This window comes from Delphinapterus leucas, chromosome 6 (assembly GCF_059928025.1).
Source record: "Delphinapterus leucas isolate spDelLeu-1000000601 "Yukka" chromosome 6, BTC_Dleu_Yukka2, whole genome shotgun sequence".
Taxonomy (NCBI): Eukaryota; Metazoa; Chordata; class Mammalia; order Artiodactyla; family Monodontidae; genus Delphinapterus; species Delphinapterus leucas.
In genome coordinates, this window is record NC_143134.1 from 33,834,354 (window position 1) to 33,846,220 (window position 11,867).

Genomic DNA, 11,867 nt, shown 5'->3' on the forward strand with positions numbered 1-11,867 from the left:
TGTCCTACAGGGGCGATTTAACCTGGGCATTTGGCCGGGCGGCGTTCAAGCGACTGGTCCCCTGAACAGTGAAAGTGATGCAGAGGAAAGGGGAGGCTCTGGGGCTCCAGGGTGAAAAGTGTGGGTCCTTCCCATCTGGGCGCTGTGAGGAGTGGGAGGTCTGATGACACAGGTGGGAGTAGTGACCCTGTCCCTCCAGCCCACACGCAACACGGCCCATCATGAGACCAGCACAGTGGAAGTGGGCAGAGAACCGCAATGTTCCCTTTTCCCCTAATAATCATTTTTCTTTCTTTAACACCCCAGCCAAACTTGCCTGTGCTTTTTAATTTAAAAATATCCTGATGCTGTGGTCATAGAATCATAAATTCTATAGCTTTGCTGTATCCCAACATGAAAAGTTTGTAGAAGACACTGCTTTTCAGCGTGTAATAAAACCAGATGTATTTGTTATCTAATTTTAAGGTCATAATTAATTTGGAATCCTGGCCCTTTAACTCATCCTAAATTAGCATTGCTTTGAATTGCCTTCATTTTGTGTGTATTGTATTCAATTTTTACACATCTATGAAAAATCTATAGAACCTCAGGTTGAGAAATGGTGCCATGAGGTGACCCAGGCCCTTCAGTGGGGCTCCACAGAGGCTGAGGGGTCCCCAGGGGTTGGGCAAATCCCAGCCAGGTGTGGATCCTGCAGTGTCCCCTACCGGATTCCAGGGCTACCGCGTGCCCACAGGGATGCAGCAGTGCTGGGCCAGGTGCGCTGTCTGCTTGCATGAGAAGAAGCCCCGGTGCCTCTGTCCTCCTCACCCTTTCCCCAGGACGCCTGAACTGGGGGGTACCAGGGCCACTCCAGATATCTCACCACACCTGGTGATTTACTGGGGATGTTGCCTGCTGACCTTGGCGGGTTGGGAGGGCAAGGCTGGGTCCTGCAGAGGGAGATGTTGAACCTCACCAGGGACACTCTTTACAAAGAACACAATGTGAACAACACCTCCAGGAGTGATGCATGTGGTGACCCCACAGACGCCTTCGCCCCCCCATCTAAACATAAGAGCCTGGCGTCTTCAGGGATTCTATGGAACGGGGACTGTTCCCTGGCGAGATGCACTCAGGTCATCCTCCAGTTGCCTGTGCAGATTACCACCATTCTCTTCTCTCCACCTTTTTGTTCACATGCAGTGGTGACCACATCCGTGCTCTTCTCTGGCTTTTGGGTTTTCCTGAAGCGCAAAAAAAAAAAAAGTCAGGGATGGCAAGGGAAGCACATACACTTATTTGCCTTCTGCTCTTCCTCCTACCCTCTCCACGCTCACATTTCCTCCTCTTGTTCTTCCTCATCCTTTTACTTCATCCCTTCTCTTGAATCCAGGACAAGAGAATTTCTTTTTTTTTTTTAATTGAATGAGTCAGTCTTCTTTTACTTATTTATTTATTTTTAACGTCCTTATTGGAGTATAATTGCTTTACAATGGTGTTAGTTTCTGCTATATAACAAAGTGAATCAGCTGTACATATACATACATCCCCATAACCCCTCCCTCTTTTGTCTCCCTCCCACCCTCCCTATCCCACCCATCCAGGTGGTCACAAAACACCAAGCTGATCTCCCTGTGCTAAGCGGCTGCTTCCCACTAGCTATCTATTTTACGTTTGGTAGTGTATATATGTCCATGCCACTCTCTCACTTTGTCACAGCTTAACCTTCCCCCTCCCCATATCCTCAAACCCATACCGTTTTTATGCTAAGTTATATTCTACATGTAGCTGGAAAAATGTTAAAAAGATTTTTAAAGAACTGCGCAACTATTTTTGAAGCTGATTTGGATGTTCAAGGCTTGCTAGCACTTTATCCATCTCAGTACTATTTCACTTAGTAAATAAATGCAGTTGCCATAATTGCTGCATATGTGTCTGTGTTCCCTTCTAGGTTATATGTTTTTGAAGTTAGAAACTATATTTATATCACAGCCCCTATGTATAGCACAATATCCATTGCTAATTCAGATTGTGTTTTAAGATATGAGACAAAATTTAAGACTTTTATTATAGTCATAAACATCTAGCAAACCAACCAGAAAATAAAAACTAATTTTCAATTGGTTGGCCAAGAACAAAAAAGAGAGGAATACCTAGTGCAAAATCATATCTCTAATAACTACTGTTGGATTTAGAGCACACACATGCTAAACTTATTTTAAAATATCTTCTCATCAAAGATTTGAGGTTGGACTGGAAAAAATTATATCAGAAGTGAAAATAATTATGTGGTCTGACAAGCGTGGATCACACAAAGTAAGTGTATACTATGTATAAAGTAGATAAACTACGAGGTCCTGCTGTATAGCACAGGCAACTATATTCAATACCTTGTAATAACCTATAAAGGAAACGGATCTGAAAAAGAAATATATATATCTGAATCTCTTGGCTGTACACCTGAAACACAACATTGTCAATCAACTATACTTCAAGTAAAACAAAACAAAACAAAACAAAGTAAGTGTAAAGGGAAGTATAGTTTTATAAATTCACCTCTGAAATCCAGTGGACCAACTGAAAGACAACAGAAAGTACAACTTTCTAGGAGACAGGACATGGCCAGCAAACCAGGCCGTTACCCTCGGTAACGGTCATACCTGCCAAAAAATATACAGACTAGCCTGCATTCATGAATACATAGGAATTCTTCATTTATCTGGCATTGTTAGGCAATGAGGTATTGTATGTTAGGAGAAGTTTTTTTAAATGACAAATTGAAGAGGAGTTATTTTAACCTTCACTCGGTAATTTTTTTCTAAAATTAAGAAATGTATACACTGGTGAATCTAATGTTTCTGTGATAACTCGGGGTCATCAGTTCAATCAACGTTTGCATGAATAATGCAAATGGAAACAAGACAGGCATGCTTACTGAAACTGAAAATGACTTGGCACTGGCTGGAATAACTGATGAGAGAGCAAGAAAAAAGCAAAAATGAAAACAAACCGTGATCAAGAAACAATCAGTCAAGTTCTGACTTTCTGTACTTAGTTTCAAAACGAGATACCACAAATCCCAGAGAGAGACTCCAGCATCTTTAGCTGTCTTTCTCCTTTGTTTCCACCTTCCTTTCCTTTTCCTTCTATCCTAGACTGTTCCAGGCAGTGCTTATAGCTGCTTGCAAGACAAATTCTAATACTTGCTTTCTCTCCACAAACTTCACAATATGTCCATGTGATAAAAAGCGTGGAGGTAAAAGACAATTCATCACAGGGACATCTCCTATGAAAATAGAATTAGAAACTAGCTTCTAAACATGCAGAGAGAAGGGCGTGGTGTCAACCACTAATTTCCTTGCGAATTCCTCTCCATTTCTAATAGACGTTCTTCTTTACCAAGATCCCTTTTTATTGGTGTCCTATTCCAGACGGCTCCACCCCGCCCATCCTCACCCTGTAAAATACATTCACACTCTTTTGTGACCCTACTTATTTGCCCATTAAATAATCATAGAACTGTCGGAATTAAATACAGAGTGAAATTAAAATACTGGAGTCACTTGGAGGGTTTAAGCAGCTCCACCAGAAAATACTGGGCATGGATTTAAAAGAGGCTGCGTGGGACTTGCTCTTGTCCAAGTTCTTTCTCAAGAAGTATCTGAAATAAGCCTAAATTCAGAGTTAATCAGATTGGCCTGCTTTCTCAGGTGGACTGGAATTCATTGATCTTTCCCTTCAACTCCCTGATGTCAGTGGCACTTTCCGGAGAGGAGGTGGACTTCTCTGCCTACTGCAGAAGCTCAGTTCCCCCAGGACCCACTCCCCGTCTGAATCCCACACTGGAGGCCAGATGCCAGCCTTCCCAGAACATTCGTGGTCTCATTTCAGTTTTTGACCTGCTCAGATTGAGTCCCTCTAGACTCTTTCTCAGCTGGAAACCTGATCTTCCACCCCTTTCCCTGACCTTGATGGTTACCTTCCTACTTTAGGCCTCAGGTGCTTTAGCTATAAATTGATATATTTGCCCTTAATTCTAAAGTCTTCTTTCTAAAGCTCTACAATGTGTGGCTCCTTGAAAATGTTTCTCTTTGCTGGTTTTAATTTTGTAGAGAATTAAAACCACAGCTACTCTAAAAGACAGTAAGTTGCATTGGAAAAGAAAGTGTGCTTTTGTAGTTAGATTAACAGGGATGGAAGACGACTTAGTATGTTTTAAGATACTCATGATCCGTTCTCGTGAGAGTCGGGGGAAGAAGGGGAAGAGAGTTAATAAAATACAAAACGATTGTGACAAATTAAGTTCACCAAGATGTAGGTGATTAGTTACTACTTGAATAAGCCACACAAATCCAATTCAAGTTGTCCTTTATTTTTCTAAGAAGGATCCCAGTGAACTGAGTCCCATGTTCAGTAACTCCACGTTCAATGGCTTAGTCTTTAAAAACTGTTATGTTGCTGGAAGAAGAAATATTGCCCATCAGTTCTAATTGATGTTTAGCTATCATGGACATTTCAAATAAATTTATTACATTGCCTGATCTCAGTGTAATACATTCCAAAGGGGCATAGAGCACATGAAGTTATGGAGTCTCCATCTTCTACACTGAAGTATGCAATAAATTACATATTATTTGGCCGTGAAATTCACAAGCCATAGAAACCACGCCATTAGCAATGTATACAGCGGTAAACAGCAGGTAATGAGAATGATATAAAACAAAACAGACTGTGTATGTTGGCACTGCTGCCAATAAAACAATCATTAAATGCATTCATATGCATCTATGCTAGGTAAGCTCTTTAGGGCAATTGCTATGAGTTCTACATACCTGTCAGGATATTATATATAGCCCACTTTCTATGGCCTTTATTCAAAGACTCTGAGAAAGGGTTACTCTGGGTAAATTCAGACCTTTTCTCAATATAGAATTTGGTCAACATGCATTCTGAACAGCAAAATTTCACAGTATTTTCCTACACTAATTGCCACCTCAGCAAATGCAGGATTAAGTATAATGGATTATAAGAAGTGAGAAAGGAAAGATGGAAGAAAAGAAGGAAGGTAGAAAAAAGGTGGGTATGGAGTACTTCAACATTTATGTAAAGAGTGAACCTAAAACTAACATGAGGTTACCCTGAAGTATTAGCATACACTATAGAAACTTAAATGAAAAAATAAAAAAACCCAGCAACGGAAACTCAAAGATTCTTTGTTTTTTCACTTTACTGCATATACACGTCCATCTTAAACAACCTATACGCTTATATCCAATAAGAGAGCATTGTTTTGCAAGGCTATTTGGGTTCTATCAGCATGTAAAGGTCGGACAACTCAAATTTAGCAGAGTTAGCCTTCAGGTGAATAATTGCTTCTTTCAGGTTGCGAGCATTTGATTTTTCCAAAAATGTTTCCCAAAAAATGAAAACTAAAAGAGTCCTAGGACAGCGTCCTTTAGAAGTTTTATAGTATCAAGGTTTTTGGAGGAAGAGTATCCTTGTCTATTATCAACACAATGATTCCAAGCAGGTCAATTTATGCTGAGAATATTATATAACAGAACCCACTTCACCTCCATTATACTGACAATGATCTTCCTTACTTCAACCTTGTGCTTCTTAGTAAAGTTGAAAATACTGAGCCAAGAACAGACAGTGACAATGCCAGAGACTCAGATGTACCTATAGGTGCCTTCAGACAACATCAGCCACCCAGGCTAAAGTCCTGGTTTAAAACATCCCAACATGAATGAATCTCAAAAACCATATGCTGAGCAAGTGAAGCCAGATCAAAAGGGCACCTACTGTATTATTCAAGTTACATGAAATTCTAAACTGGGCAAAAGTCATCTTTAAAGATAAAAAACAGATCCGTGGTTGCCTTGGGGTGGGAGATGGGGATACTGTTGCAAAAGCCTAGGAGGAAACTTTCTAGGGTTTTAGAATTGTTATCTATCTTTATGGGGGGGGTTGTTAAACAAATGTATACATTAATTAAAAGTCACTGAACCGTTGACTAAAAATGTCTGCATTTTATTGTATGTAAATGATACCTTAATAAGGTTGATTACAAAATGAACCAAAACCAAAACAAAGCAGAAGAAAAACCTCTCAAGACCTCAAAGGAAATACACTGTTTTCTTCCAGGGTACCAGATTGGAAATGAGGCATTGGTCTATTCTACCCTCAGATTATCTCTAGGATTATCTAGTTTATTTTAAAGCACTAGAGTCCCCTATCAGGAAAACTCACCCCATGTTTAATTACTTTGATTTCTTCTCTGCCTCTTCTCCCAACACAGTGAAGTCATTCACGGAAGAAAAACCAGCTTTTGCCAACTTTGCATCATCATATATTCTTTCCAAAGCTATTATTTATGGAATAAAATTTGGCTACACTTTGTAAAAATCTAGCTTTTTGAGCCTTACAAATCTTAACAGTTAACCTATTGCCTCCACTGGAATTTGGAAAAAAATTATTTTGAAAAGGAATAGCTGAGACTTGACATTTTTTGTGTGTGTGAGTTTCTCTTCCCCTAAGAGAGAAGTGAGTACGAATGAGAAACACATACATAAAGAAAAAAAAATTATCTTGCTGCCTTTGCATGGTTATAATTTATAGGAGGCCCTTTTCAACAATAATCTATTATCAGAATCAAAAAAATATAATCTCCATGAAGGCCAGGCCAGGATATTTGTCTCTTTTTCAGCAGATTGCAATACAAACCACATTCATGGATATGCTTCTTGATGATCTTTGTAATACTGTAACAGTTGACAATTACCTCATGCCTCTTCACCTTAACTTCAACCTGGTTTTTCACTAACGACCTCACATTTCCTTCTCTATCACTTGGTTGTGGGCCTCTTTTCCAACTCCAACTCCAACTCGCATTTCACTCTGGCACCAAAGGAAGACTCACACCTTCCTGCTTTTTAGTGATACCTCAGGGTCATTACCATATTGTGATCACCCTGAAGAAGAGCCAGACAATTGTTATTTCAGAGCCATCTGACAGTTTGTAGCTCTAAAAATTAACTAAGGATCACATTTGTCAAAAATATCCTAGATTAAGATATTGGTAATACAGCAACAGTAATTCCGAAGTCATTTATGACAATCAGTGTGGGAAGCACCCTCCTTCAGGAAGATCCTTTGCCGTACAATACTCTTTCCCTGTCTGGTAATAAGGAAGCACGGCACTGGAAAGTAACCTTTTGTGGAAAGAAATACTTGGCTTCCAGAAGGCTTGAAGTTCATACATTTTTCTTGAATTAGATTTCCCATTAATTACTTTATCCACAAACAGGTAATTATCAGAGTTATGTAAGCAATTAAGGAGATGCTACTCCACATTCTTTCAGCTTGTTGACCTTTCTCTCACTTGATATCATGTGGCTATCTGAAACATCAGTGATTTACATGTCTTTCTTTCTTTTTTTTAAACAGATTTCTGTGTGTGTGTGTCCCCATGATGAAAAATCATTAAAGTAAAATATCATGAATAGACTCTTAAGAAGCAGAGTCTACTTAAAGTCCTGGAAAATATGAAAGCACTAATATTCATGGACAACTCTACACTCTGAAAGTTACTCCAAATGTTGTTGATCTCTCTTTTGTCTAGGCGTTTTTCAAATTTTCTACCATGATCATTTGTTAGTTTTATAATTACATAATAAAGGCATTACATCATACAATCTTTTGTTATCCATTGCAGTTTTAAAACTATTCCTTTCCTTGTCCTCAGCAGATATGTCATAGATTATTAGTACATAAGCAAAGACTTTCAACGTAACCGTACTTCATAGTGAGAAGAACTATACTGAGCTATCTCTATCCTAAGACAATGCACTAGGAAAGCGCTAGGAATTCTTAAGCACTAGGAATTCTTAAGCACTAGGAATACAGAGACGATCAAGGGGCAAGTTCCTTGCCTTCGAGTATACATGATCATTATAGCAAATGCTTAAATAGCACTTAGTATGTAACTCACCACAGCAGTCTTATTATCCTCCTTTTTAATAGGTGAGCAGAGGAAGCCACAGGGAAGTCATAGGGTAAAGCCAGAATTTGAACCTAGGTAGACTAGTACACTCTCCACGGCTTTAACTACTACGTTAAAAAAAACAATATATATATATAAGTTATATATTTATATATATATATATAAAACTCCAAGTATTCCAAAGTCACAAAACACTTATCTACCAAAACTCAAAAAGGAGCACACAAACTTGCATAGAAAATAAACATGTGGGCTTCCCTAGTGGTGCACTGGTTGAGAGTCTGTCTGCTGATGCAGGGGACACGGGTTCGTGCTCCAGTCTGGGAAGATCCCACATGCCGCGGAGTGGCTAGGCCCGTGAGCCATGGCCGCTGAGCCTGCGCGTCCGGAGCCTGTGCTCCTCAATGGGAGAGGCCGCAACAGTGAGAGGCCCGCATACCGCAAAGAAGAAAATAAACATGTAAAAGTTCATAAATAAACCACAATATAACCTGCTCCACATAATATACTGACTGCAGTGTCCTGGGCCTCTCCCATCCTTAGGTAGCTGGAAATTACAACAAAATAATACTTTTCACCTTTAGAAGCCAAACCATCTCTCATACCAAGCAACCTGAATATGATAAAATATATATATATAGCATTAGTGATGTAGAATCTTTGTTTAAAGACAATAACTTCAATAGCGACGGAACATTACCATTGCAGGCTTCCGATAACCTCTATATTTCTCAGATTTCATGCTAAATCATAAAATGCCATATTGTGTCTGAAGCTATTTTTTCAATAGTCCATTTTCTTAAATGGACTAGCAAAGCAGTAAATACTGAGGAACATTTTGGCTCCCAAATTCTAAAGCCATTCTGATTATGCCTGGGTGATAATGGGGAGGTCATCGGAACTACCAGAGAACTGGCTGAAATACCAGTGTTCTGGCCAGCTTACAAATTAGAAATTATACAGAATCCAATTTTATTTTTTTGATAAGTAATTCCTATGAGGCTTTTAGGATGTCAGTGTAAAGTCCTTTCATGTGTAATCTTTATCCATTAGATAGGGAACAATGCCAATCCCCATCATAAATTCTTTCACAACCTGACACTGAAAATCCATTGTAGGGCATAGGACCTGCAAATAGGATGTGAATCACACACATCCACTCATTCAGACAATCCACAAATATTCATTTTTAAGTCTACTATATGCCAATAATGTACCGGCCTCTCAGATGCTAAACCATGCTCAATGCTGAAACAGACATACTCAGTTCGGGCCCTCCTGGAACTTATTACCTACAGAAGTGCCTTCGTTGTAAATGGCCAGGTCTCAGCCAATGCTATTATCATCAGCAGGTGACCAAAGGATAGAGCTTGCTTCCCTTCAGAGGTACAAAACAGTTCTTACACCTGAATGGGATGCAAAGAATAATCTGACTTCTGTTCACCAGGGGGTGAACTGAACTTTCCTTGCAGAAGAGATAACAGATGGTGTGAACCCCAGATCCTAGAAACGGGCCAGGCACACGATAAGTGTTCAGCTTTTCAAAAACAAATGAACAATCACTTCCTCTCCTAGATCTTTACACCCTTCCTCTGATGGCTACTTTCTCTCAGCTTATAAACATCCTCAAATATACCCACTTAAGAAAACTCTCAGACCTATGATTCTTTGCATATTCTTGTGGATAACCTAAGTCTCTACCATGCCTTCAAACACCTGTCCTCCCAAAAGCCCACATCTGTACCTTGGGCCCAGACCTGTCTACCAGGCCCCTCTAAAGCACTGAAGATGAAGTAAGATCCTCTCGCCACCCCCAATCCCTTTCTAGTGTGCTCTGTATCTCTCAAAAAGATGCAGCTGTAAACTGTCACCCACGCTTGCTGCCCTCCCTTTTCTAACTGGTCACCAGGCCTCACCCATTCTCTCTCAGATCTGCAAAACCCGGTCCCACCTTTTATAACTTAAGTGGGACCCTTAGATTACAATTCACCCTGCACCCAATCAACTGCCTTCCACGTGGAGGTCCAAGCGAGCCTCTAAACCAGAATTCCATTTCACTGTTCTTTGGTGTTTCCCGCAGCCTTCAGGATAAACATCCAAACTTCCGACAGGACAAACAAGGCGTCTTTCTGTTGGGCCCCACTAAGTTTTCAGTATCAACTCTCATTTCTTTCCCAAACCCTGAGTGCCAGTCCTGTACATTAGTTTTGCCATATTTTCTTACATTTCTCAAACTTCAACACACACTGCTTTCTCCTGCCACCCCAGGAGCTTCTACATATCCTTAGAAAGGATGGCACTTCCTCCACGAATCCTACCCTGAACTTTCCCTTCCAAGTTTCTGTGCTCTGCAAAGGGGAAAGATGGTGGGGAGGGATACATTAGGAGTTTGGCATTAACATATTCACACGACTATATATAAAATAATCAACAAGGACCTACTGCATAGCACAGGGACCTCTACTCCATATCCTGTAACAAACTGTACGGGAAAAGAATCTGAAAAGGAATGGATATATGTATAAATGAATCACTTTACTGTACACCTGAAACTAACACAATATTGTAAATCAACTATCCTCCAATATAGAATAAAAATTAAATTAAAGAAAAAAGAGATTCTGTGCTCTGTAGCAGTAGAACTCACTTCTTCCAGAGCACTGACTCCTGTGCTTGTGTTTACTTGCTGCCCAGTAGAAGGGAAGATTACCTAGGGCAGAAGCATCGTCTCCAGCAGCGCTTGGTTCTGACAACTCATTCAAGTGCCAGGATACTTTACACACATAACCTGCTTAATTAATTCTAAGAACCCACAGAAAGAGTGGTTTTTAATGTCATTTTACAAGTGTGGGGATTGTAGTGCAAAAGAAACCTGTCCAGGCCACAGAGAGCATAAGCCCTGGAATTCAAACCCTAAGCTGCCTTGACACCGGTGCTCTTGCCACTATATATGATACACCTATTGAAAAAAAATTTTTTTTTCCTGAGCCCTGTTTGAATGGAAAGGAAATGAAGCTGGGATATATCCATTTCCTAATCGCTTTGGTGTGTACCAGGCAAAGTCATTCAACAGACCAGGTAACATCTGTGCAACAATTAACGATGCTCCAAACTGTGCTAAGTGTTCTACTTTGTAGAGTCTAGAAGCATTAACACAGTGCATCCTTGTAACCGCCACGGAGGCTGGGTGCTGTTAAGCCCATGCTACAGATGAGAACACCGAGACCTGGAAGCCTTAAGGCACTCGGCCGGGGTCACCGAGCTGGCAGGAGTCCTAGGCCGCACGCCCCGTCTAGTGCACGCACACCCGGGCACTGGGCACCGGTTCTAGTGCCCACCCTCCACCTTTAACCATTTAAAACCCCGCTTCTCAGCGCCCACACGAGGGCCCCTGGAAGCGGGAAGTACAAACCTGTCTCGACAAGCCGTGGCTGGAAGAAGCTCTGGATACAGATCAGGAGCGGCGCCCAGTCTACCCCGCGGAGGCGGTCGGCGTTAAGTCCAGCAGGCCCTCCCTCAGGGAAGCCCGCACGGAGGGCAGAGGCACCGAGTCCTGCAGCGTGCACAGGTCGTCAGAGCGCGAGAAGGAGTCGGCCGCGCTGTCCGGGCGCAGCTTCACCGAGTGTTCATGGCCTGAGCGCGGCCTCGGGGACGCTGGCTGCAGACAGGATGCCCACACCCGCCTGTGGGTCCCGGCTCGCCTCCCGGCCACTCGGGCACCCACCGCCCGGCGGCTGCGGCCCCGCATCGTGCGCAGGACCAGCGTCGTAGCCAGAAGACATAGGGCCACGGGCCCCAGTTAGGCCTGGCCCTTCATGCCGCGCTCCAGAGCCCACGCGCGGCCTGCTGTTGGCGCGGGCATCAACGCCCTCCCGAGCAG